We start from the raw sequence: 25,655 nt of genomic DNA on the forward strand, positions 1-25,655 counted from the left end.
AAAAGACGCGGGCTAGACCTAGTCTTTCTACAAGAGGGGGGACTCTGTGCTGCACTTAAGGAAGAATGTTGTTTTTATATGGACAAAACTGACCTCGTTCAAAATAGTATTGACAAGGTCCGTTCCAGCTTGGAGGAATGAAAGCGTAACCGAGAAAAGCAGGAGTCATGGTACCAAAACTGGTTCTCCTCTTCTCCTCTGTTTTCCACATTACTCCCCTCTATTCTTGGTCCCTTCGTAGGACTCCTCCTTCTTCTTTCCTTTGGACCTTGGGCATTTAAACAACTAACTTCTTTTGTCAAAGAACAGGTTGATTCTGCCACCAGAAATTCGGTGTCTGTCCATTACCACAGATTACAGCTACAAGAAGAGGGCCAAACAGATGAGACACCCCTCGGCTCTCCTTCAGCCCGACTTGATTTTTCTCCCTTGGCTGACAACAGGTCATGGTTTCAATTCCCTAAATGGCTGCGAGGCTCCCAATGACGGGATTATTATGGTACCAAGCCCAGGGGCACACAGCTAAGCTATGGCCACAGCCAGAGACGAGAATATTGTAGGGCCCATTCCCTGGAGGCCATCCACATAGCCTAAGACAGGCGGATCACCTTCCATGAGCTGTGATCGTGGCCAATGACGGGATTATTGTGGATCCAGGAGTGGAGGCAGCCCTCATAGCTTAAGACAGGTGGGCCATCTTCAGTAACTGGTGCTGGGATTGGAAGCATGCCATATAGCCTAAGACAGGGTGCCATGCCCATTTCAATTATACAAACAGGGAGGAAATGTCAGAGACCATGACCTGGCTGCCCTAAGGACAAAAGAGAACTAGCCGCTCTCATGCAGCCCCTCCCCTGAGAACAAACAGCTGCTCTGGGAGACCTCACAAGAGAGATTCTGAGAAGATGTTCCAGAAGATTACGGCCAGGTGGCCCTACTTCCTCCTTCCTTGTACCCCCTCCCCCTTTTTCCCCTCCTTATTGCCCTGCCTGCTGGTTGATTATAAAAGAGCTAAAAAATCCAACATTGAACGAGACCTTGACAAATCCTCCACTTGGTCTCCTTCTTCTTTCCCGCCTGTTCTTTCAGGTTGCAGCCCTCCTCGACCACCCCATGTTAGATTGGTCCCGCAAGCCGGGGGCATTAGTTAATAAAAATTTCTATAGTACATAAAATCAATAGCTATCAAGATTAAGCCAAAATCATTGGTTGTCAAATGGTGTCTTTTCTTTCAAAAACAGATTTATCAAGGGTTATATTAAAATTTAGCTAGCTGTTTTGACTCAAAAAAGGACAAAATTCTGCTCTATTGTCTGTAAAGTAACTATCTTACTTTTGGCATCTTAAGTCCAGTGCTTATAACAAAATTACCTTGTAAGACATATTCCCCACTTTAAGATACAGCCTCATGCTCAAACAGTGGTCCTCATCTGAGAAAAATAATATTCAAGCTCTGTGGTTCTGTTTCCAATGTTCTCTGGATAATTGGTATCCACTAATCAAAAATGTTTCCAAACACAGGTGCTAAGACTTTATACTGTTTTACTTGTCCTTTTCTGACAATTTCTGGATTAAATTAATTAGTTTGTAAATCAATAGATATTGTTTTCAAGACAATAATAACAAGTTCTGTCTGTATTTATAACTATTAGATATTTAAGTGTAAGATGTGCCTACTTTCTATACCTCAGATATATGGCTTATGCTGCCACAGCACAACAAAAATTTAAAAGATTGTTTAAAAAAGAAATTTTAGAAGCTTTTGTGCCATTCTTTAACTAAATCTATTTCAGTAAGCAAATGTGCTCTATATGTACATAGATCCAGGTTGGTGTAACTTCCTTCCTAAGTGTGTTAGTCACCTATATAGAAGCAAAAGCCAATTGGAATCATTGGAGCAAAAAGGGCCAATATTTTGGCCTGTGCTTCCAGGTCGTGAGGTTACTGGAGATGATTGGACACTTCTACACTAGCCCCCTGGTAAGTCACCTGTCTTCCTGAGCAAGGAGGATACAGAGACCCAAACAAAAGTGGTGTACAGTCTGAAATAGGAGAGTCACAACTGAGGAGCAATCAGTACTTATGACTTCCCAAAGAAGGGAAAACTACTTGGCCAGCATAGCCCTGACTCATCCTAACAGACAGAAAATGCCAGTAAGCTATAGGGCTACTCCTGGGTCCCTAAAGTCTCTTGGAAAACCATTAGTGACCTCCAAAATTAATCTTTAATTAAATTTTGGCTATCTACATGGTCTTAAACACCCAGAGAGAAATGTATAACCAAAGATAAAAAATACCTTTAATATATAAATGGGCCTATTAAGTAATATAATAAGAGCTTTCCAAGAGGGGAAACAAACAAACCTTAAGACATCTTTTCCCCATAGTTCTAATTCTATTAAAAAACAAAAACAAGGCTGGAGAGATGACTTAGTGGTTAAGGTAGTCACCTGCAAAGCCAAAGGACGCAGGTTCGATTCTCCAGGACCCACATAAGCCAGATGCACAAAGTGGCATATGCATCTTGAGTTCATTAAAAAAAGAAAACTATAGATGTCAAAAGGGTTATTTTCAAATCTAGAATATATAAATAAGTTCTAAGACCAAAAATATATCTTTATACAGCCTTTAATGGCACCCAGTGGCTCTCTATTACCAAGGTTAAATGCTGTCTATATGTTCCTGATAACTCTACTAATATTTCATCTGTTTTAAAAGCCATGTCAAATACTACTGTGCCATTTAATGAACAGTTCTGGGAGAAAATCTCAGCCAGCTCATCTTCAGATGGTCCTAAGACAATACAAGCCTGTCTACCTGGATTCCCTTGACCTCAAAAAGGAGCAGTTTTCTGTGGGCTCACTTCTCATTAACTCCTTACTCTTATTCTTTCTCCCCAGTGCTGTCTTCCAAGGTTATCTTCCTGCACTCTGGGGTCCATTAGAATAGTTCCCCTCTCTGCCTCAACTTCATGTCCCATTCAGCAGGAAATAGTAAGTGATCTGGTGTCTTTGTCCCTTGTCCCCTAGCAGTTAGAGTGTCTTCTCATGAGAGGAAGAAATAAAGTGGGACAGAATTAGGGTGACTGGAGCCCTGAAGGTAAATATTTCCTCTTCCACTTGTTGTTCCCCAGTCTGCATTGCTTCACAGGTGTATCTCTACAAGAAAATGATCTAAAAACTCCACCTGCACCAACCACCAGTGCCAAATGCAAGAGATCATCTCTTTTGTTGGTGGGCCTCGGCATGACACTGTCTCTGGGTACCTCCCGTGACCAACAGCCTCGAATCTCTCCAGAGACAATTGAACTTTCTTGTGGGTGTGATACTTCAAAACCATCTAACCTTAGACTTCATTACTGCTAAACTTGGAGGGGGGGCATGTATGGTCTTGTTTTCTTTGTTAACAAATCAAATGTTATTAAGCTGCTTGACTGCTACAAGCCTGAGGACCCCACCACCTGGTTCTCTAACCCTTTAGTTACTTGGCTTCTCCTTAGTCCCTTCCTTACTATAGAAACCCTATTGCTTATAGCCCTCTGTCTCGTAAATTTTCTCAGATAACAACTAGTATTGCTCAGGTTGCTACTAATCAAGCCCTCATACACCACCTAACTGTATCTGGACCTATGGTAAATTATAAAGAACTCATTTGGGATGACACTGCCCCATTATAAAAACAAAGGAGGAGCTGCCAGGCACTGCTAGGCATGGGCTGGAACCTTCAGGAGAGGGACCTGAGCTGCCAGGCATGACTAAGGATCTACAGGCTACAGGAAGCCATTCCCTCTCCAAGCCTGGCATGCCTGAACTTAGGCTCTGCCCATAGCCCTGTAACCTTTGGCCAGTTGCCAAAGAAACTCCTTATCAGTCTTCACACAGCCCATCCCCCTGAGACCCTACATCACCTGACCCCTGCTGCCATTGCCTATGTGCTAGAATGAATGTTCCCATATGCTAATTAGGCATCAGAAATGAACTTGGTACATCCATTCCCCTTAGGACCCTTCCCCCTGCCCTCAGATGCTTATAAACCCATTTCTCTGACAATAAGTGGAGAGAGCTGTTCAACTATCTCCCAGTAATGATTTTCTCATCACGTGCTCACCCACCCCAGTTGCCTTGGTGCCTTCGGGGGGACCGCAGCCGGCCCCGGAGGACACAGGAACCCACATGAATGGGCATGCCAGAGCCTCTAGCTGCTGCAAACAAACTCCAAATACATGTTCCACTTTTTGTATCTGGCTTTATGTGGATACTGCCCAGGTGTTGGGCTTTGCAAACAAGTGCCTTAACTGCTGAGCCATCTTTGATGAGCTTTGAATCTCCTCAATCACAATCTCCCTGCAGGAGGTCCTCAAGCTTCCAGTGAGAGCAGTACTCATATTTAATCTACCACTTCCTCTGTAATGTTTTCTGAGCCCTGATGGACACAATAGACATGACTCGTCTGGTGCTAAACAGTTAGCTTTCTCTTCTTGTCACTTTGACAGGTCCTGGGTTTCCCTTAACCCTGTCTCCCATGGCCACCAGACCCTTCCACCACAGTATTCAATTCCTCCCCTTGCCTGTCTACTGCCCCTCCTCTGATCCCTCCCTGTCTCTCCTCTCTACTCATAGACTTTAAGTTCTTATGCAGTACAGGCAGTTTAGTATTTGTCCCAAAAAACAAAAAATTATGATTTTGTTAATATTCCTATACTTTAGGATTATTCCAAAATATTCTGTATGATCTAACTATGTTTATAACACATAGCAAAATCCTCATTATAAATCCTCTAGTTCTACAAGTCATAGTGAAATTAGCAATCTGCTTTTCAACATTTCAAATCTAGTAACATTGTTTCCAACAAGCCAGGTTGGCTTGGGAAAGCATGTATACTAATGAGGCTGACTCAGAATCTTCAGGGTCTTTGGCCCCAAATTTCCAACACATGTGTTGTTTTCTTTATCACATAGCCAACCACAGACCACTGTATGCGAAAGTTACAGGTATTTCTGCTATGACATTATCTACTGTTGACTCAATTAAAAAAAAAATTGGCCTAGCATGGTGGCACACGCCTTTAATCTCAGCACTCAGGAGGTAGAGGTAGGAGGGTCACGGTGAGTTCAAGGCCACCCTGAGACTACATAGTGAATTTCAGGTCAGCCTGAGCTAGAGTGAAACCCTACCTTGAAAACACAAATATATTTAAAAAAAAATTTTGTCTCATATTTTTCTTTTTTTTTTTTTTGAGGTAATGTTTCACTCTAGTCCAGGCTGACCTGACCTGGAATTCACTGTACAGTCTCAGGGTTGCCTAGAACTCACAGTGATCCTCCTACCTCTGCCTCCCAAGTGCTAGGATTAAAGGTATACACCACCACACCTGACATGTTTTTCTTAATCTAACATTGTGTTGCTTTTATAATCTCTATAAATGAAAGAACAACTTTATGGTTTTGATCACTGTAATGCTATGTTTATTCACTATTCAAAAATATTTGGTAAGGGCTGAAGGGATGGATCAGTAGTTAAAGGCACTTGCTTGCAATGCCTGAAAGCACTGGTTCATTTCCCCAATACCATAAAAAGCCAGATGCACAAAATAGCACTTATCCCTGGAGTTCTTCTGTAGAGACAAAAGGCCCTGGCACTCACCTATACTTTCTACTTTATATCTTTCTCTCTCTCTTCTCTCTGTCCTCACAAATAAATAACTAAAATATTTGGGAAAGAGATTTTCACCAAAAAAAAAAAGCGCACAAATAAACTGTCAAATCTCTATGAAACAAAATATTTGGGCTGGGCATGGTAGGGCATGCATCTGTAATCCAAGAACTTAGGAGGCTGAGGTAGAAGTGAGTTCTGTTGTTTTGTTGTTGTTGTTGTTTTTCTTTTATAAAGGAAGGGTTTTGCTCTAGCCCAGGCTGACCTGTAATTCTATGTAGTCTATGTAGTCTCAGGATGGCCTCGAACTCATGGTAGTCCTCCTACCTTTGCATCCCAAGTGCTAGAATTAAAGGAGTAAACCATCATGCCTGGCAGGAGTGAGTTCTGAAGCCAGCCTGGGCAACAGAACATTTGGCTTACTTTTAAATGCTTTAATTAAAATAGCAAAAAGAATTTTAGTGGAGCTTCTTAAAAATTAGTAAATCCCAGCACTCATCACTTGGGAAGCCAAGGCACCAGCCTGAGACTACACAGTGAATTCTAGGTCAGCCTGGGATACAACAAGACCTTACCTCAAAAAAAAAAAAAAAAGAAAAAGAAAAAGAAAAAAAGTTAGTCAATTTATTTTACCATATGGAATAATCACTATGAAAAAGAATGATTTTTGTCTTACCAAATGGTAAACAAAGTCTCTTTCTCTCTCCCCCCCACTTTCTCATAAATAAATATATAAATAAATATTTTTAAAGGGGGGCTAGGGAGATTGCTCAATGGTTAAAGCCTATAGGCCCTGTTTCAATACCTCAGTACTCACATAAAGCCAGGTGCACATTTCATTATCTGGAGTTAGTTAACAGAGGCACGAGGTCCTGAGCCACCCTCTCCCCCTTCTCTCTCTAATAAATAAATAATTTTAAAAGTATTTTTAGGAGTTATTTGCAAGCAAAGAGACATAGAAGGGAGGGAGAGAAATCACACAAAAAATATTGTCACATAGTCTCACTCATCTACAGCACCTAACCTGAATCTACCCAAGATGCCTTATATACCTAGCAAGCATCTCGTGGACTAGACAATAGGATGGGTGGGGAGGGAGGTGTAGGGCAACGGAAGGGGTGGGAAACACAAATCTAGACCCAAATGGCAATGGTACCATAAAATTCTACATCCTAAAAGGCAGACCAGATGGCTGAACCTTCACCAGGCCCTTAGAGGGAACACCTGAGCCACAAGACACTGGAAAGGGTATGATGAAGACTGACCTTAATCTTCTACAGCCTCCGTCCCCCTCTCGCTCCCCCTCCCTCCCCCCCCCCTCTCTTTCCCCTCTCTCTTCTCTCTAACTCTTTTATATTAGTTAAGTTTTTCTTCCTTTTTTTAGTGGGCACTGACCTGTAACTCCCAGTATCAGCATGTGGCTATCATCCACAATGAGCTTTTGATCAGAGAGATCTACAAGGTTTCTTGAAAGAAAGATTTCTGGCAGAGTACTTGATGACCTACCAAAGGTTAGTGGTAAGACCCTACTGCTGAAGACACCTTAGGTAGTTGACATGTAAAATGGAATGGCATGGCTGGAAGCTGGAAGAGAGTCAGTCCCCAGACAGTCAGTGCATCTAGTGTCAAAAGGTGCTACATGGACGACTGGGGGAAAATGACCAATATCTGTCCAAGCAACTCATGGCCTAACCTACTTAGCAGCAAATAACCTGTCGTGATGCTCACACAAGTGCAATAGTGGTGCACAACCATGGTGGGAAACCAACTGCTCTTGATTCAGCTAACTGATCCCCTCAGTGGTATGGTACCCATAGCCGGATCTGGGAAACAAGTCAGAAATGCATCCAAACATGAGCCTACACATATTAAATTCTCTATAAAAAGAAAAGTAAGGGTCATCTCATTTGTCTGGTGCTAACTTACTCTCCACTGGAGGATCTGCTTCTCTTTTCAAATAGATGTAGATCCTAAGGAGAGAGCAACCCCATCATACCTCAAAAGGGCCCCGGCTGAAACTAAGAAAAATTGGTGAAATAAGCAAGGGTGCTGTTTTCTTGGTGACCTGGGTACCAGCACAAGGGTGAAGGAGATCAACACAGAGAAAAATCAACTCCTACCATATCAGAGATCCAGAGACCCAGAAGCCCCCAACACCTCATCATTGAAGCAGACCAGAAATGAACACAACATGGCTCAGGGAAATTTTGCAAAAGATGGGCCAGAAAGAATGTCAGAGCCATATGTTGGTCATGATATGCAAAGACATTTATCTTACCCATAACTGTGGGCTAACTCCATAAAGCATGACCCATATACCTCAACAAAGAGGGGTAGAGGGAGGGGGTAGGACATGAATGAGCCTAACAATGGTACCAAATTGACTGTATTTGCTGAGTACAAAACTAATTAATAAAAAAAAGCGAATACTTAATAGGTTGATATTGTATATATGTAATTACAATGATTGTAATGGGGAGGTAATATGATGGAGAATGGAATTTCAAATGGGAAAGTGTGGGGGTGGGGAGGGAGGGAATTACCATGGGATATATTTTATAATCATGGAAAATGTTAATAAAAATTAAAAATAAATAAATAAATAAATAAAAATAAATGAAAAAAAAAAAGCGAGAGAAAGAGAGGGAGGGAGAGAAAGGGCATGCCAGGGCCTCCATCCACTGTGTGAACTCAAGATGCATGTGCCTCTGTGCATCTGGCTGTATAAAGGTACTGGGGAATCAAATCCAGGTTGTTAGGCTTGCCAGGCAAGCACCTTAACTTCTGAGTAATCTAACCAGCACCCAATAAATAAATAAATAAAAAGCCTATTGCTTTGTCTGACATTTAAGAGCAATGATCGTTTCTAATCTTCAATAGGCTTATACTAATTCATTTTTTTTTTTTCGGTCTTTTGAGTTAGCCCAGGCTGACCTGGAATTCACTATGTAGTCTCAGAGTGGCCTTGAACTCATGGTGAGCCCCCAATCTCTACCTCTGCCTCACTAGTGCTGGGTTTAAAGGCATGTACCACCACACCCAGCTACCTTAATCCTTTTGGACCATGCATTAAGCAAACTGTTTGTTCTGAAACTCATTTTCCTTTTCAAAACTTTTTATTGACAGCTTCCAATCAATAAACATGACAATAAACCATGATAATTCCCACCCACCCACACTCATTCTCAAACCCACCCTCCACTGAATCCTTTCTTCTTTCCAGTTATTCCCTTTTCTATATTGATAGCATCATCTTTTCCTCCTATTCTGAAGGTCTTGTGTAGGTACGGTCAGGCACTGTGCGGTCATGAATATCAAGGCCACATTGTGTCTAGAAGATTGCATTATAAGCAGTCCTACCCTTCCTTTTACATTCTTCCCGCCACCTCTTCCACAATGGACCCTGAGCCTTAGAGTGTGTGACAGAGATGTCTCAGTGCTGAATACTCCACTGTCACTTCTCCTCAGCACTGTAGTGACTGTTGAGTCACCCCAGTGGTCACTACCATCTGAAATGAGAAGCTTCTCTAACCAAAAGTAAGAGTGGCATTAACATATGGGTATAAACATAAAAAGTGGTTAGAGCAGTTTGGTGGGAATAACATACTAATTTAGGCAGACAACAGAAATTGTTACTCCCTAAGGGCTTATGACCTTCCCAGCCATAGGCTTTGACTAGGTTTTCAGCACTAGGCATGTATTCTCTCCTGTGGAATGGGTTTCCAGACCACTTAGAGAGCAGTCGATTTTCCCCCATAACAGACATGCCACTATTGTACCAGTTGACACATTGGCCTAGCTGGCCAGTCTTAGGACTTGCAGGGTCCACTGCTATTTAACATTGTTAATGACTCCTTTCTCCCAAGAAGCTGCATGCAACATACCTCTCTCCCAACTTTCTGACAGCTAGTCAACCAGGTTTCCAGCTCAGCCCCAGCTTCACTTCTCAGTGACCTGCAACCCAAGCATGTGGAGTCTACAGAAAGAGGGCCTATGGTCTATAAAATTCATTTTCGGGCTGGAGAAATGGCTTAGCATTTAAGGTGCTTCCCTGCGAAGCCAAAGACCCAGGTTCAATTCCCCAGGACCCACGGAAGCCAGATGCACAAGGTGGCACATGCATCTCGAGTTCATTTGCAGTGGCTGGAGGCCCTGGCGCACCTATTCTCTTTCTCACTCTGCCTCTTTCTCAAATAAATAAGAATAATTTTTTTTTAAAAAAATCTCTTCTGCCGGGCGTGGTGGCGCACTCCTTTAATCCCAGCACTCGGGAGGCTGAGGTAGGAGGATCACCATGAGTTCGAGGCCACCCTGAGACTCCATAGCGAATTCCAGGTCAGCCTGAGCTAGAGTGAGACCCTACCTCGAAAAACCAAAAAAAAAAAAAAAAAAAAAAATCTTTAAGAAATAAAAGATGCAACATTCTATTTCTACCACAAGGTGGCAGTCAATGGTAATTTAATCTTCAAGATTTTTTCCATTACTCAAGAAAATTGAGTGACTACAAAAATTACTTTATATCATTCCAAAAAGAAAAATAAAAAAGTAAGGATCTAATGAAAAGAGGCAAATGTTTCTTTTTTAAAAAAATCCACATACTTAAGCCAGACGTTGTGGTTCACGCCTTTAATCCCAGAACTTGGGAGGCAGAGGTAGCATCCATAAAAGTTTGAGGCCAGCCTGTGACCACATAGTGAATTCCAGAGCAACCTGGGTTAGAGTGAGACTCTACCCTGAAAAAAAAATCCACATACTTTAATGTTATTTACTCATGTCAAAACAAAAACAAAATTGCCACGTAGGTATTAAAATCAAAGACATTGCTGTATTAAATCATGAGCAGTGTATGGTCCCTGGCCATTTGTAAAGGAGAATGCGATCCAGTGTTTATTTTCCTTTGCATTTTCTATTCAGACTAGATCTGGGAATGTGCATAACAAACCCCAGATGGAGGCTGGAGAGACGGCTCAGCGGTTAAGGCGCTTCGAGCCGGGTTCACTTCCCCAGTACCATAAAGCCAGATGCACAGAGTGGTGCATACATCTGGAATTCATTTGCTCTCTCCTTTTCCGTCTTTCTTGAAAATAAATATTTTAAAAAATGTTTTTAATCCTCAGATGTTGCAATTCACAGTCTGCCCTCAGCCAGCTCTGGCATTCTCTCTAAAACTTTCCTCATTTGTTTTTGTAAGGTAGAGCCTCACCGTAACCCAGGCTGACCTGGAATTCACTCAGTAGCCCCAGGTTGGCCTCAAACTCAAAGTGATCCTCCTACCTCTGCCTTCCAACTGCTGGGATTAAAGGTGCACCACCACACCCGGCCTAAAACTTTCATATTTATTTATTTATTTATTTATTTATTTATTTATTTATTTTCGAGGTAGGGTCTCACTCTAGCTCAGGCTGACCTGGAATTCACTATGTAGTCTCAGGCTGGCCTTCATCTCATGGTGTTCTACCTCTGCCTCCTGAGTGCTGGGATTGAAGGCCCGCAGGGGGCGCCGAGGGAGGGCCGAGGGCGGGGTCAGCGGGGGCGGGCAGGCTGGGCGCTCCCGCGCCGGGACTCCAGCTGCGCTGAGGCAGCACTTCTGCCAGCCGCCTCGCCCCGCCTGCAGCCCGGGACCAGCGGGTGAGTTCCCCGCGTCCTCCGCGGCCCTGCGCTCCGGGGGTGGGGGCCGGGGGTCGCCCCTGCTGCGGCTCCCCTGCAGCGGGGCGGGGGCCGGACCTCGGGGAGGCCCTTTCGCCTCGCGGTCGCTTAGGGCGTGTGATGGATGGCTAAGTCTGTAGTCAGGCTGGGCTCCCATGCCTAGTTTTGCAACTTGCCAGGGTCACCACAAGTTTGCATTGCGTGTTTGCATGGTTGGTACCTGGCACTTAAGAGCGTGCAACGTGGCCATCAGGTTTCCTTCTTAAGACATTTTCACTTTAAGTCCTTGGGACACTGGTTCTACTCTTTCAGGACCTGGATGAGACTCAAGTTCCCTTCAAAATAGAGCTGTTAAAGAAGTCGCTCTGGTGAGATCCTGTGGTAGTGATTTGTACACTTAGAATTGACTAACATTTCCAAGTTCGGTAGTCTGGGTTTTTTGTTTTGTTATTTTTTTTAAAAAAATCTCTGTATGTCCTGATATTGGACAGAGGCCATTTATCTAGCATGAATATTAAGCGCTGTGTTTCTAAGAAGCAGCAGTGAAGAAAATTTCTCTTCCTGCAATTCAACTTGCCAAAGCTAGAGTACACCTGAAAATGTAGAGGACTGGAAGGAAGTACACTGCAACCCACTGTGTATTCCAGTCATTGGGTTTCTTGAATTCTAAACTGGGCTATAAATGAGCCAGTTGCGCTGTGTCAATATTTAGCAACACCAACCAGGTCAGCCATCCTGGTCCAGCAAAACAGAAATCACATCAGAATATGTACTCAACCTTTATTTTTTTCCTGAACATACTTTGTATGGATACATCATGTATGCTTTTCCTTCCTCCTTGCCCACATTCTGCTGAGGACCCTCCTCAGTGGGGTGCTGGTATTCCCATGAGGTTGTGGGTTATGAATTGTGAGAGCAGCACTCAGATACTGGAGGGGGGGAGTGGGAGCAACCTGTGGCTCAACCTGTGGCTCTTACAATCTTTCCGCCCCTTCTCCACAAAATTCCCTGAGCCATGGTGGGTGTGTTTTAAGTCTACTTTGATGGTGAGCTCTAAGGAGCCTCTGGATCTCTACTTTGTATGTGTTGAGTATCCTCAGATTCTGTCTCCTTCATCCTGAGGCAGATTGTCAGGCTCACTATGGAAACAGCACTCTTGCTCATCTCCCCAATTCCTCTGTGGTTTCACCTGGGCCTTAGCTGAGATGCAAGAGGTAGTTTATCTCCTCCTGTCTCGTTAGCTTCAGAAAAAGAAAAACAGATTCTCCAACAGGGAGTGAAGTCAGCATAGGTTAAATGGGTGTTATAAATTTAGGGGGATTTTATTTATTTATTTATTTATTTATTTATTTGAAAGAGAAAGAAGCCCAGAGAGAAAGAGAGAGAGGGGAGGGAGGGAGGGAGGGAGGGAGGGAGGGAGGGAAAGAATGGACCACTAGGACCTCTAGCCACTACAAATGAACTCTAGATGTGTGCGCCACCTTGTGCATCTGGCTTATGTGGGTATTGGGGAATCAAGCCTGGAACCAGGATCCTTAGGCTTCACAAGCAAGCACTTAACCGCTAAGCCATCTCCAAACCAAATTTAGGGGAATTTTAATGGATGTAGCCCCTCTTTTAGCCAAAAACTACTGGGAAGTTATCACTGGAGAACATAATCTTTGTCTCCATAGGATTCTGACATGGTTCCCAATTCCAGATATGGGTTCCTTTCCACTGAGGGGATCTCTTAGCCAATCAGAAAGCTATTGGTTACCCACCAAGGATATATGACACTATTGCACTTGTGTGTACATCTTACCAGGGCTGTTGCTTCTGGGTTGTGCTCAACTTTTTAATGGGGAAGAAAGTTAGAAAATGTTGGTCAAATTCTGGAGTTCTTAACATATTAGCACTGTACTGTTTTTTGTTAGGTTTATTGGTCTTGGGAATATTTTTTTTCCTTGTAGAATTTCAATTATATATTTGGTTAATGGCTGATAGAAATCAACATATTGTATTTGATATTTTTTAACTTTTTTATTTATTTATTTGACAGAGGGAGAGAGAGACAGATAGAGAGAATGGGCATGCCAGGGCCTCTAGCCACTGCAAATGAACTCCAGATGCATACACCTTGTGCAGCAGGCTTACATGGGTACTGGGGAATTGAACCCAGGTCGTTAGGCTTTGCAGGCAAGCACCTTAACCACTAAGTCACCTCTGCAGCCCATTGACTAATAATTTGTTTTCCTGGTTTCTGGGAACACAGTCAACAGTCACCACTATTGACATGGGCTTTTCAACATGGTACCATGCAGACAAAGGGCAGGACACCTCTCCAGGACCACTCTGGCCTTCCGCTCAAAACCTCTACATTGTGACCCATAGTGCGTCTGCATCAACAAAACCCAACAATTTGCTAGATGTCCAAACAAGATATAAGAGTATGTAAAATCTGTCACCTTTTCTTGTTTCACTTCCCATGCCACCATCTGCCTGTAAACATTTCCTCCTTTAAGATCCATCACACAATTACATAAATTATTTTTGAAATATTGACCTTGTTTCCTACATGTCAAAGTTTTTGAGGAAAGAGACATCTCATTTAACTTTGTATTCACAGTATCTGGCATAATTGTTTATGATAGAGTTAATAAATTAGTAGTGGCCAATTTTCATATCTTTATCACACTGAAACTCACAGAATTTAAAGCATATACCAGATACAGTATAGTATGTTTCTTAGTCTGTTCCTAGACACCTTCAAAGGACTCTCTTTATAATGTTGGTTAAAAGTTGGGTATGGGGCTGGAGAGATGCCTCAGCAGTTAAAGTCCACACATCTGAAGTTTGTTTACAGAGGCTAGAGGCCATGGCACATTCATATTCTCCCTCTCTCCCCTACCCCCTCTCTCTTTCTTTTCTCTGACTTTGTCTGCATGCAAATAATTTTAAAAATAAATATTTATATATGTTTTTTAAATTGGATTACCAGGCATGGTGGCACACGCCTTTAATCCCAGCACTGGGGAGGCAGAGGTAGGAGGATTGCCACAAGTTTGAGAACACCCTGAGACTACTTAGTGAATTCCAGGTCAGCCTAAGCTGGAATGAAGCCCTATCTCAAAAAAAAAAAAAAAAAAACCTTGGGCGTGGCAGCATACACCTTTAATCCCAGCACTCAGCACTCGCATGCTGAGGTAGAAGGATCACAAGGGTGTTAGCTCAGACACAGGTGGGCAATAAATGTCTACCAAGAGACTAAAGGTAACCAAAGTCTTTTGGCTCTGGTCCTACAATAATTCCATCCCTCCATGATCACAGGAGCTTTATCAGTGTATTAGGCCTTGTTCAAAGTAGATGCAACGCTTTTGAGGAACTTAGTTCACAGTTTCCCCTGTTAGCCAAGCATCACATTTTGTGCGTGCAGAGGCCAAATACATTACTGTCCCACAAAACTAGGAAGGCTTATTTCTGGGATCTAATGTACATGTGGCTGATAGGAGAGAGGAGTTGCTAATAAAGTTATCAAGCAAGAAATGCCTGAATCATGTCAAGTCTATTAGCTATCATTATCTGGGTTTGAATATTCTTTTTCTTTGTCCTCTGTATCTGACGTAACAACTACATGTAACCTATTATAGGAGTATTGCATTTAAATATAACCTAAAATACAGGGTGGCCTGACAAAGTCAAGGCTGTAGATGAGGGAAGCAGGCATTTTAAATACTTAAAATTTATGTCTGCTATTCACTTTTTTTTTTTTTATTTAGGTATGGTCTCACTCTAGACCAGGCTGACCAGGAATGGAAGTCCTGAGGTAGGATTTCACTGTACCCCAGGGTGGACTTGAAATCACAGTGATCCTTCTACCTCTGTCTCCCAAGTGCTGGATTTATGGCATGCACCACCACACCAGGCTTGAAATTTTGTTTGTTTATTTATTCATGAGAAAGAGAGAATGGTGTGTCCAGGCCTCCAGCTGCTCCACTTCCTTGTGCATCTGGCTTATGTGGGCCCTGGGGAATCAAACCTGGGTCCTTTGGCTTTTCAGGCAAGCACCTTAACGGCTAACCCATCTCTCCAGTCCCTTCTGTTATACTTTTTTTTTTTCAAACTTTATTTTATTTATTTATTTGAGAGAGAGAAATAGGCAGGTAGAGAGAGAGAATGGGCACGCCAGGGCCTGTAGCCACTGCAAAAGAATTCCAGATGCATGTGCCCCCTGTGCATCTGGCTTACATGGGTCCTGGGGAATCAAACCTGGGTTCTTTGGCTTTGCAGGTAAGAGCCTTAACTGCTAAGCCACCTCTCCAGCCTCCTTCTGTTATACTTTGTATAGGTGTTTTGTTTGGTTAGTTGGTTTGGTTTGGTTTTGGTTTTATGAGATAGGGTTTTGCTCTAGCCCAGGCTCACCTGAACTTCACTATGTTGTCTAAGGCTGGCCTCAAACCTCAAGGGGATCCTCTGCCTCCCAACTGCTGGGTTTTTTCTTCCTTTTGCCCTATAACCAGGCCTCAACATCCACATGAATCTGTCCCTTCTTCTCAGCCTGTCTAGGACCAGCATGGCTGGGAAGGGCAAAAATACTTATCTTGAATTGTATACTTCTCTTCTTTCCTTCTATCTGTGCCATGCTTTGGGGGTACCCTCTTTGTTTATATGTAAGATTTATCTTTGATTTTCCAGTCATTCACTATTTCTTAACTGTCTCTGGTCTATTATTTGAAGGGGCTTCTATGTTTAATCTCCCATATATGTGTGGAATTCCCCCAGCTTTTTTTCTATGTACCAGTTTCCCCTAAATAAATCTCAAAAATTATTACTTCTCCCTAAATAAATTCAATAATTCATAATTTAGCCTTCTTGAATCTATTTTATCATTCAGTTCTTTGTTAAAAAAAAGGATAAAGACCCAAAAAATTTAAATTCACAAGTTTTGGGGACCCCTCATAAACCCTAAAATTCTGCACCACTCATTTGTATCTTATACTAACCCAAATGAGCATTATTTTTATCATATAAAACTCTACCGAGGGCAGAAGGAAGGACTTAAGGGGCTGGTATTGTATATATGTAAGTAGGAGAACAGATTACAGGGAGGGGAAAGGCCTAAGCAAGGCCAGGGGAAGAGACTGAGTAAAAGAAAGGGGGGGTCAATCAAAATTCAAGATATGCTGAATAAGATATATGAAAGCCTACTTTTTTGGATAATGGCATATCCAGAAGCCATAGATTCTTTTTTTTTTTTAATTTTTATTTATTTATTTATTTATTTGAGAGCAACAGACACAAAGAGAAAGACAGAGAGAGGGAGAGAGAGAGAATGGGCGTGCCAGGGCTTCCAGCCTCTGCAAACGAACTCCAGACGCATGCGCCCCCTTGTGCATCTGGCTAACGTGGAACCTGGGGAACTGAGCCTCGAACCAGGGTCCTTAGGCTTCACAGGCAAGTGCTTAACCGCTAAGCCATCTCTCCAGCCCCAGAAGCCATAGATTCTTTTGAGAAAATTTTCAGTGCCAGGGATGTGATACCTTCCAGTGATTTGTTGGTCACTAAGGTCCCTATTGCCTTCAGAACATTACAGGCTATTGCCAAGGCACTTGGTTTCCCACCAGAAACAGATTAGTAAGACCCTGTTGCTAAAGACTCCACGTGCCTGGGCAGCAAAGTCACTGAGAAATCAAGCTAGGTCTGAGATATAAAAACTTTCTGCCTGCAGACCAGCAGACTGAAAGCTGGAATAGGGTGCACTGCATGCAGCCCTTTGGGAGACAGAAGTTATCAAAAGTGAAAACAGTGGACATTTGAAGCCTCAAGTTTGGCCAGACAGGCCAAATGACAGAACAGGTGCAATAGTAGCATGTCTGTTCTGGGGGAAACCAACTGCTCTCTAACTGGACAGAAGGACCACTCTATGGGAGGGAATACATGCTGGTACTGAAAACCTAATCAAAAGCCTATGCCAGGGGAGGTCATGAGCCTTAGGAGTGTAAATCCTGTTATTTTCTAGCTAAGTGCATATATTATGCTCACCAAACTTCCCTGTAAGCATTTTAATTAATATTCATATACTAATGCTACACACACCTTTGGTTGGATGACCCAAAAGGCAACAAAATGCTGAGAAGAAGTGGCAGAGGCTAGGCGTGGTGGCACACACCTTTAATCCCAGCACTTGGGAGGTAGAGGTAGGAGGATCACTGTGAGTTTGAAGCCACCCTGAGACTACATAGTGAATTTCAGGTCAGCCTGGGCTAGAGTGAGACCCTACCTCAAAAAACAAAAGACAAGCAAACAAAGAAGAAGAAGAAGAAGAAGGAGGAGGAGAAGGAGAAGAAGAGGAGGAGGAGGAAGGAGAAGAAGAAGAAGAAAGAGAAGAAGGAGAAGAAGGAGAAGAAGAAGAAGAAGAAGTCGCGACAGAGGAGTGTCCACCACTGAAACATCTGTGTTACATCCTCCAAGGCTCAAGGTCCATTGCAGAAGAGGTGGCAGAAAGAATGTAAGAGCCAAAGGAAGGGTAGGACTCCTTGCAATGCAACTGTCCAGACAGAAATTGACCTCAATATCCATGACCTCACAATGCCTGGCAATACTTTCACAAGACTCTCATAATAGGAGGGAAAGATGATGATATCAAAACAAAAGAGAGAGACTTCCTGTTAAGATGGTGGCATAGGAGCCACACCAAAGCAGCCTAAGGAAGAAAAAGCCAAAAAAAAAAAAAAAAAAAAAAAAAACAGCAAAATACACTCTTCTACTAAAAAGTGAGGTGTATAATAAATTACCAACAGCAGCAGAGAAGTAGGAGAGATCCAGAGCATCTAGAGCCCACATAGGTAGGCAGAAGTGGCTCCAGCAGCGGTGGCACCAGGTACGCATGGCTCCAGCCAAAAGGCTCGGCCTGAGCCATAGGAAAAGCCAGGTGAAGAGAATCTTTACTCACACCAGAGCTCCTCACAAACTCAAGAAATAAGAAGGGAGAACGGCAAGGAAGAACAGAGGAGCAGCTCATGAGGAAGACAATCGTGAGGACCACTGGGAAAACCATCAACAGCCTGCCCTCTCCCACCACCAGCCTAAGTGCAAGCAAGCACCAGAGATGGGGGAAGGCAGCTCACCTACACAGCACCCGACTGTGATCTGAGCAGCAATCCAGTGACCCAGCCAGCCTACCTGAACTCACAGCACAACAAAGAGGGACCCAAGCAAGAGCACAGCATAATTGAGACCAAAATCATCCAAAAAGGTAACTGAGATTACACCAAGGAAGGGTCTCAGGTGGTCACAAGCTGACTTTGGAACCCTCGACAGACCAGAAATGTTAGCCTCCTAGTTGACGGAACTAAGGGTGTGGGGTGTGGGGCAACACACATCCTAAGGGACTGTAACTTTATTTGAGGATCTGATTGTCATAATACCTACTCTGGCAAAAATACTCTGTGCTGTTTTTCATTGAATGTGTACATTGTTTAGTTAAATTTTAGAATCTGCCTGTATTTTGTTCCACTCAGCCTTCTTGAATACTATCATAGCAGGCAAACCCAACATCTAGGGTCACTTTTGTAGTTACTCTAAGAGTCTTAAGAGCCACACCTAGCACCTTAAGCTCCTACACTGAAGACATATAACATCAGATTGATTGATACATCTAATAATACTGCAGCTAATTAGAAAATCCAAGCATTAAATTAATCCAAGATACAAAAATATGTACATTATAACACAAAAAACACCAAAAATCAAGACAATGTAAATCCACCAAAAAATATTAATGCATCACAAATGATCTCCAGTGAGAATGAGTTAGAGGAAATACCTGAGAAAGATTTCAAAATAATGATCATAAATATGTTCAAAGAAGCCAAAGAGGAAGTTAAAGGAATCAAAGAAGACACAGGAAACCAACTTAATGAAATAAAGAGGTCAATACAAGACACAAGTAAGGAAATAGAAATAATAAAGAGAAACCAGTCAGAATTACTAGCAATGAACACAGTCAATGAAATAAAAAACTCTGTAGAAAAATATCACCAGTAAAATGAATGAAGGAGAGGATAGAATATCTAAACCAGAAGACCAGGTGGCAGATCTAATACAGTCCAACAAAGAGAAAAACAAATAGGAAAGTGTGAATGGGAATTTCAAGACACTATTGAAAGATCAAACATAAGAATTCAGGGTATAGTAGAAGAAAAATTTCACTCCAAAGGCATTTTCAACAAAATCATAGAGGAAAACTTCCCTAAATTGGGAAAGAGATGCCAATGCAGATACAGGAAGACTTTAGGAAACCAAAAAGACAAAACCTGGAAAAAACCTCTCCTTGCCATATTATAATTAAACTACCAAACACACAAACCAAAGAAAATATATTGAAAGCAGTTAGACAGCAAAATCAAGTCACATAGAAAGGCAAGCTGATCAGGATCATAGCAGATGACTCAACACAAACTTTCAAAGTCAGAAGGGCTTGGAATGATGTATTCAGAGCTCTGAAAGATAACAACTGTCAACCAAGGTTACTTTATCCTGCAAAACTATCCATTCAGATAGATGGAGAAATAAGGACATTCCACAACAAAAGCAGGCCAAAAGAATATTTAAAGACAAAACCAGGGCTGGAGAGATGGCTTAGCGGTTAAGCGCTTGCCTGTGAAGCCTAAGGACTCTGGTTCGAGGCTCAGTTCCCCAGGTCCCACATTAGCCAGATGCACAAGGGGGCGCACGCAGTTCGTTTGCAGAGGCTGGAAGCCCTGGCGCGCCCATTCTCTCTCTCTCCCTCTATCTGTCTTTCTCTCTGTGTCTGTCGCTCTCAAATAAATAAATAAAAAATTTAAAAAAAAAGTGTGAACCACCACACCTGGCTTCTAAAAATATAAAAAAAAATAAATAAATAAAGACAAAACCATCTATACATAAAATACTTGAAAGGATCCTCTATGCTGAAGAGAAAGAAAATCACATATAAGGATCCTGGAAAAAACAAACTGTACTCAAATACTAGTTAATACAAGAAAGCAAAGGTTAAACCAGAAGAACAACAAAACAAGAAAAATGGCAAAAATAAATACATACTTTTCAATAGTAACTCTTAATATCAATGGCCTCAATACCCCAACCAAAGGACATAAGTTTGCAGACTGGGTTAAACAGCAGGATCCTTCAATTTGTTGGCTCCAAGAAACTCACCTTTCTACAAAGGATGGACACTATCTTAGGGTGAAAGGTTGGAAAATGGTGTTTCAAGCAAATGGGCCTAGAAAACAAGCAGGGGTTGCTATCCTAATATCCGACAAGGTAGACTTCAGTCCAAAATTAGTTAGGAAAGATAAGGAAGGTCACTTTATATTGATTAAAGGCACACTCCAACAGGAGAACATTACAATCCTAATCACATATGCACTGAACACAGGAGCTCCCAACTTCATCAAACAAATGCTATTAGAACTAAGGTCACAGGTAACACCAAATACAGTTGTAATGGGTGACTTCAGCACCCCACTCTCATCAATTGACAGGTCATCCAGGCAAAAAATAAACAGAGAGGCATCTGGATTAAATGAGGTCACAGGACAAATGCACCTAACAGATATCAACAGGACATTTCATTCTAATGCTGCAAAATACACATTCTTATCAGCAGCACATGGAACATTCTCTAAAATAGACCATATATTAGGACAGAAAACAAATCTTAAAAAATACAGGAAAATTGAAATAATTCCTTGCACTCTATCTGATCACAATGGGATCAAACTATAAATCAATAGCAAGAAAAGCTAAAGTGCATACACAAAATCATGCAAACTAAACAGTACACTACTAAATGATGAGTGGATCAATGAAAAAATCAAGAAGGAAATCAAAAAAATTCATAAAGAGCTGGAGAGATGACTTAGCAGCTAAGGTGTTTGCCTGCAAAGCCAAAGGACCCTGGCTCAATTCCCCAGAACCCATGTTAGCCAGATACACAAGGGGGCACACGCATTGCATATGGAGTTTGTTTGCAGTTGCTGGAGGCCCTCGTGCACCCATTCTCTCTCTTTCCCTCCTTCTCTGTCAAATAAATAAAATATTTAGAATCACCATGGAAACAAATCTCTGGGCATGTCTGTGAGGGACTTTGTAGATTTAAAAAATAAACTTCATAGAGTCAAATGATAATGAGAACACAACATACCAAAACTTTGGGACACAATGAAGGCAGTCCTAAGAGGGACATTTATAGATTTGAGTGCCTATATTAAGAAAATAGAAAGCTCGCAAGTAAACAACTTAATGCTTCACCTTAAGGCCTTGGTAAAAGAAGAACAAGGCAAACCAAAAATCAGTAGATGGGAAGGGGTTATAAAGATTAAGGCAGAAATTAGTGAAATAGAAACCAAAAACACAATCCACAGGATCAATGAAGCAAAGAGTTGGTTCTTTAAAAGGGTAAACAGGATTGATAAACCTTTAACAAATCTGACCAAAAGAAAGAGAGAAGAGACACAAATTAATAAAATTAGAGATGAAAAACACTATCACAACAGATACCAGAGAAATTCCCTCAACTGATGAATGGATAATGAAGGTGTGGCACATTTTTACAATGGAGTTCTATTCAGTGGTAAAGAAAAATGAGGTTATGAAATTTGCAGGAAAATGGATGGATCTGGGAAGGATTATACTAAGTAAGGTAGCCCAGGCCCAGAAAACCAAATGTCACATGTTCTCTCTCATATGTGGATCCTAGCCACAAATAACTGGACTTCTATGTGAGTAGGAAGAAAATTCAGTAGCATAGGCCAGTAAGCTAGAAAGGAGATATAAAGGGAATAGAAAGGGAGGGAGAGGGGCCTAATAGGATGGTATTGTATATATGTAAATAGAAGAACAGATTAATGGAGGTGAACAGGCCAAAGTGAGGTTGGGAAAGATATTGAGTAGGGAAAGGTGGAGGGAGGGCTAATCAAAATCTAAGAGGCTATAAATAAGTCATATGGAAGCCTACTTTTTTGGACAGTGGAACACACAGGAGTCATAGGTTGTTACTAGAAAATTTTCAGTGACAGGAATGGGATACCTTTCAGTGAGTTGTTGACCAGAGATGTCCCTGATGCCCCTAAAACATTAAAGGCATTGTCAAGGCCCTTGGTTTCCCACCAGCAATAGATGGTAAGACCCTATATTGCTGAAGACCCCACATACTTGGGCCGCAAGGTCACTGAGAAACCCTGCTGGAGCTGTGCTGAAAACCTCCTCCATGTAGACCAGCTGACAGAAAGCTGGAAAAGGCCATGCTGCATGCAGTTCAATAAGAGAGAGAGAGAAATCACCAGTGATGATACTAACAGTGGCCACTGCAAGCCTTATATTTGGCCAGCCAGGCCAAATAAGTCAACGGATGCAATAATGGCATGTCTGTTATGGGGGAAACCAACCACCCTCTAATTTGACTGGAAGCCTGCTCCATGGGAGGGAATACATCCCTGATACTGAAAACCTACAACAGGGGTAATCATGAACTCTAGGAGTGTAATGTCTGCTTCTGTCTGGCTAAAAGCATATACTATGCTCACCAAACTTCCCAGTAAGCACTTCTCTTAACATTCATACCCATATATTAATGCTACTCTCACTTTTGGCTAGAAAACCTTCTCCTTTCATATGGCAGTGACCTTAGGATGACTCAGAAGGCACCATGGTGCTGAGAAGAAGTGACAGAGGAGTGCTCAGCACTGAAATCTTTCAATCACACCTTTTATGGCTCAGGGTGCATTGCAGAAGAGGTGGCAAAAAGAATGTAAGAGCCAAAAGAAGGGTAGAACTCCTTACAATGTGCTCCTCCAAGCACAAAATGGCCTGGATATCCATGCCCTCACAGTGTCTGACACTACCTACACAAAACCATCATAATAGGAAGAAAAGATCATGACTGATTGAGAGGGGGAGGGGATATGATGGAGAGTGGAATTTCAAAGGGGAAAGTGGGGGGAGGGAGGGAATTATCATGAGATATTGTTTATAATTATGGAAGTTTTCAATAAAAAATATTTTAAAAAATAAGAGAGAGATGGAGAAAGGGAGGAGTTATGATGAGAGTGGAGTTGTGAAGGGGAAAGTGTGGGAGGGGGAGGAATTATCATGGCTTATTGTCTGTAATTCTAAATACAAAAGTTGTCAATTTAAAAAATTATACATTAAAATATATATACACACACCACACACCAAGGGCTGGAGAGATAGCTTGGCAGTTAAGGCATTTGCCTGTGGAGCTTTAGTACCTAGGTTCCACTCCCTAGAACCCACCTAAGCCAGATGCACATAGTGGCACATGTATCTAGAGTTTGTTTGCACTGGCTGTAGTGCCTGGTGCACCCATTCTCTATCTCTCTGTATCTCTCTCTCTAGTAAATAAATAAGTAAAAATAAAATATTTTTTAAAATATACCAAGGGCTAGACAAGGTGGCATATGTCTTGGGAGACAGAGTTAGGAGGATTGCTGTGAGTTTGAGGACAGTCTGAGGGTACATAGTGAATTCCATGTCAGCCTGACCTAGAAGGAGACCCTCCCTAGAACCACCCTCCCCCTGAAAAAAAAAAAAATACCAAGTGAAATTTTAAGTATCTTGCAGAATGTTTTAAATAAATATAAAAAGATTTACAAAAGGTAAAAATAAGAGTTGGAAGTGCTTGGTTACTTAGAATACTTTATTGTGCATGTGGTTGTGAGCTCAGATGCTTACAGTGGAAAATACTAATCTAAGAGTGCATCTCTTTAAGTTCTGTAGCCCAAGAGTTGGTTAGAATAACTTGATAGAGGACCTGGAAGATATCTTAGTGGTTAAGATGCTTGCCTGTAAAGCCTAAGGACCCTGGTTCAGTCCCCCAGTAGCCACGTAAAAGCCAGATGCACAGGTATCACATGCATCTAGAGTTCATTTGTAATGGCTAGAGGTCCTGGTGGGCCCATTTTCTATCTTCCACTCAAATATATAAATAAATAAAGTTAAAAAAGAAAAGCATAGAAAAAAGTACTTGATAGAATCTCTCTAGGCCAAAGGAGTCTTTGATGTAATGTCTTTCTTCTTCATCTCTCAGTTGCTCATTGTGAAAAGACTAAGCAATTCTGAACTTTGAGTTACTATGCTCAAATATCCCTTATAATAGTATATGATTCTTTTTAATAGAGATGGCACATATATAATGTAATTTACATATATATTTACTTAATTTTATAAGGTACTCAATATTAACTTTATTAGGAGATAATGGGTGTTTCCCAAAACGATATACCTTAGATTTAGAAGAATTAAATGGAAACCAAAGTTAAAGAAGTAAATCTTGACACCTTTTTAACATCATTTGTTTATTTAATCAGTACTCTGGAGGATTAAAAAAAACATAGGCATAATCAGTTTTTTGTATAAATAGGCCAATTTTTTAAAAATATTATTTATTTATTTATTTGCAAGCAGAGAGAGAGAGAGAGAGATAGTAAGAGAATTAGCACACCAGTGCTTCTTGCCACTGCATTCAAACTCCAGACATATGTGACACTTTGTGTATCTGGCTTTATGTGGGTACTAGGGAATTGAACTCAGCTGTCAGATTTTGCAAGTAAGTGCTTTTAACTGCTGAGCTCTCTCTCCAGTCCCCAAATGTTATAAATAAATTCAAACTTCTATCAAAATGAGTTTTTTATCTAATAACTGAAAACTACCCAAATGGGAAAACATACAAATAGCATTTGGGTAATATCTAATCACAGGTCTTAAGTGTCTCATTTAGGACAAGATAAAATATTTGTCTTTAAGCCATTTTGTAAACATTATTAACAGCAGAAGTATATTTAAGAAATATTATTGTTGTAAGCAGAGAATCAGGCGTTAATTTTATTATAGAGTACTTACATGATGTAACCAAAACTGGATAATGCCTTGGCACCTCTGCTTTTTTATTATTATTTTTATTGACAATTCCATATTGTATACAATAACCCATGGTAATTGTAATCTGCCCCCCCCCCCCCGGCTTTCCCCTTTGAAACTTCACTTTCCATCATACAGCTCACCCTTTTTTATTTTGATATCATGATCTTTTCCTCCCATTGTAATGGTCTTGTGTAGGTAGTGTCAGGCACTTTGAGGTCATGGATATACAGGCCATTTTGTGTCTGGAGGAGCACTTTGTAAAGAGTCCTACCCTTCCTTTGACTCTTACATTCTTTCTGCCAGCTGTTCTGCAATGGACCCTGAGCCTTGGAAGGTGTGATAGAGATATTGCAGTGCCGAGCACTCCTGTCACTTCTTCTGAGTACCATGGGCACCTCTGTTTTAAAATCTTTTTATCGTTAATCTGTATACTTTTGTAGGCAAGTATATTATTT

At 41.6% G+C, this 25,655-nt stretch overlaps 1 protein-coding gene across 3 annotated transcripts in view; it reads left to right on the forward strand.

Moving 5' to 3' along the window:
- The first annotated feature begins 11,231 nt into the window (after positions 1-11,231).
- Positions 11,232-25,655, forward strand: part of Steap1 (STEAP family member 1) — a 34,071-nt gene continuing 19,647 nt past the window's right edge. The window contains exons 1-2 of one of the 3 annotated variants that reach the window (XM_045160503.1): positions 11,232-11,280; positions 15,054-15,100. The gene's annotated coding sequence lies outside the window, so the exon portion shown is untranslated. The remainder of the gene's footprint in view (positions 11,281-15,053; positions 15,101-25,655) is intronic. The other 2 variants (XM_004671083.2, XM_045160504.1) reach the window with 2 other exon arrangements.

This window comes from Jaculus jaculus, chromosome 10 (assembly GCF_020740685.1).
Source record: "Jaculus jaculus isolate mJacJac1 chromosome 10, mJacJac1.mat.Y.cur, whole genome shotgun sequence".
NCBI classification, from domain to species: Eukaryota; Metazoa; Chordata; class Mammalia; order Rodentia; family Dipodidae; genus Jaculus; species Jaculus jaculus.